The 2,873-nt window shown below is 44.3% G+C and overlaps 1 pseudogene; it reads left to right on the top strand.

The window, feature by feature from the left end:
* The first annotated feature begins 1,043 nt into the window (after nucleotides 1-1,043).
* On the top strand, nucleotides 1,044-2,228 carry LOC138828687 (tripartite motif-containing protein 43 pseudogene; annotated as a pseudogene).
* Nucleotides 2,229-2,873: the final 645 nt, after the last annotated feature.

The following is a 2,873-nucleotide window of genomic DNA, read 5'->3' as shown; positions in this document are numbered from 1 at the left end:
GTCAGGTGATTACTGGTCTGATTAAAGCAGGTGATGGGAAAGCTGGGAGGGGCTGCTCTGTGGGCAGACTTAACCCTGATCACAACTCAAGCAAGAGATAATTCTTGTCCTCTCAGCTTTGTGCAAAGTGTGAATCAGAAGATCTCAGTCCAGGGAACCTAAGCATAAACTCAATTTTCTATTCCAAAAGCAAAAGCAAACAGAAGAGGACATGGCTTAAGTGGTAAAGTACCAACCCAGCATCAGGCCTGACAAATTACAAATTAATGAAGACCCACAAGATACAATGGATGATGCCACGAATGTGTCCTACAGTCCGGTGGAAAAGTAATAAACTCATAGTCCAAAAATAAAGCATACACAGAAGTAAAAAACAAAACAAAACAAAATAAAACAAACACAATAAACTTTTCCAACCCTGGACAAACCTAAGTTGCACCTAACCCAAATCACCTAACCAAATTGCAAGTCCTTGAAAGAGGAAGTAAAAGGTGGGGTTGTCAGGATGTAAATTCCAACTTCTATTGATATGTAAATCAGCTTCCCTAAACAACCAATCAGAGACACTTCCTTTCCTGGGCCCACCCTCTTTCAGTATAAATAGAGTGGAAGTCTGAGACTCAGGCATTGCTGAAGATCCCTCAGGAGGAGGAGGCTGTTTGGAGCTTGGATACTCCAGGTGAGGATCAGAGTGGGAGAATCTACTCCTCTTTTAATTCTTCTTTCCTTGGTTTGGTGTTGTTGTTGGTGGTGGTGTTTTGTCGGTTGTGGGGATTGAACCCAGTGGTAGGGCAGTGTTGCTGGGCCTCTTTGTTTTCAAGACTGGGCATTATCCCTAGGTCACTTTGTGGACAAGTTTAGTGCTTTACCACTTGAATCACAGCCCACTTGTGATTTTGGAGTGGTAAATAGGAGATAAGAGTCTGTGTCAGGGGGACTTTGGTGCCCAGGCCTGCTTCAAAGCTTGATCCTCATATCCCAATCTATTGGGTAGCTAGGCTTTTAGGGGTGAGTCACCAGCACCTCATTAGATTCTAGGAATGATGGATCCTGACATTGTCCAGGCCTTCCAGAAGGAACTGAGCTGTGGCATCTGTATGAATACTTTCATAGAGCCAGTCACCCTAGAGTGCGGGCACAGTTTTTGTCGACCTTGTCTCTTCCTTTGCTGGGAAGAGACTCCAGCCAGGTGCCCAGGATGCAAGGGACCCTGCCAGCAGACAAACCTGAAAACCAACGTGGTTCTGAGGAGCCTGGTGGCCATTGCCAGAAGAGCCAGACTCAGGCAGTTCCTGAGCTCTGAGGAATACATGTGTGGGACACACAGGGAGACCAAGCAGATGTTCTGTGAGGTAGACAGGGCCCTGCTCTGTAGGAGCTGCTCCATGTCTCAGGAGCACAGGGCTCACAAACACCATTCTATAGAAAGGGCTGCTGATGTGCAGAGGAAGATGATTTCAAAGCAGGTGCATGCTGTATGGGAAAAGACTCAAGAAAACCAGCACAATTTACAGGAGAAGAAGAGACTCACCAACCAATGGATTTATTATGTGAACCTCTACCGAGACATGACTAAGGATGTTTTTAGAATGCTGCAGCTTTTTGTCCAGGAGGAGGAAAGATATCATTCCCAGCTACTGATCAATGAAGGAAGAGCCATGTTACAGCAACTCAGAGAAAGGGAAACCTAAATGCTTCAGAAGAAGCATCAGCTCAGGAATATGTTTCAGGAGCTGATCGAAACATACCAGAAGCCAGATGTGGAACTGCTTCAGGGTGTAGAGTTGACCCTAGAAAGCTGTGTGTCAGTGTTGGTCTTCATGCCACTTCCTCTGAGGCCACAGCTCAGTGCCCCTCCCATGCCTGGAATGAAAAAGAAGCTCAATCAGTACCGGGTGGAGATTGCCTTCAATGAAACTATGGGGAATCAAGGTCCTGGGAGCAGTGTTAGACATGACCATCAATATGCGGTTTTGAATTCTGAAGACTCCCTCCACTTCACTGCTTTTGGATGCCAAGTCTTCAGCTCTGGGAAACATTACTGGGAAGTTAGTGTGGATGAGTCTTCGACCTGGCCCTTGGGAGTTGTTACTGATTCTGTCATAGGGAGCAACCTCAGTGAATCTGAGGACGTTTTCCTCCTTTTGTTTGTGAAAGAGAACACACTTTACACCCTTTTTACCACCTTCCCATTGCTGTCTCAATATGTAGAGAAGCCTCTGGGCCGGGTTGGTTTGTTTCTTGATCTTGAGCATGGCAGTCTGAGTTTTTGGAATGTGGCTAAGTGTTCCCTTATCTGGAGATACCCCAATGATTCTCTCTGATTTCCTGTCAGGCCCCTTTATTCCAGTGGTATCCCGGTGTCTTAAGTGAAGAGACTCTCTATGTGTTGGGAACTCTATGGCAGAGAACCTTTCTCAAATGAAGCAAACCACTAATACTGTACTAATTTAAATTTTTTCATGAAATATGGTGGTAACTATAAAATGTAAAAACCAGTATTAAATGAAGATAAGATAAAGTAGCAACAATGCAACAAGAGAGCAAATAAATATTTTAAAATTGTTATAAAAATAAACCCATGCAAAATTGAGTCCCCAGTGATGGCTTTTCACCCTGAAAGCAGTTGGAATCCAGAATAACAACAAAAAGCAACATTGAATGCAGTGGGCACTGTTGTTTTACCAGTAATCCTTGCTAATCAGCAGGCTGAGTTCTGAGGATGGCAATACATAGCCAGGAAAAACAGATAAATCCAAGTGACTCTTATCTCCAAATAACCACCAAAGTGGAGTTGTGTTCACATGGTACAAGAAAAAAATTCCCACAAGAACAAGGCTCATGCCCTAAGTTAAAGCCTCAGGAAAAGCTAG

This window comes from Dipodomys merriami, unplaced genomic scaffold (genome assembly GCF_024711535.1).
Source record: "Dipodomys merriami isolate MVZ:Mamm:240054 unplaced genomic scaffold, mDipMer1.0.p SCAF_1609, whole genome shotgun sequence".
Lineage (NCBI taxonomy): Eukaryota > Metazoa > Chordata > Mammalia > Rodentia > Heteromyidae > Dipodomys > Dipodomys merriami.
Note: the sequence above shows the minus strand (reverse complement) of the source record. Positions and strands in the feature narration are given on the sequence as shown.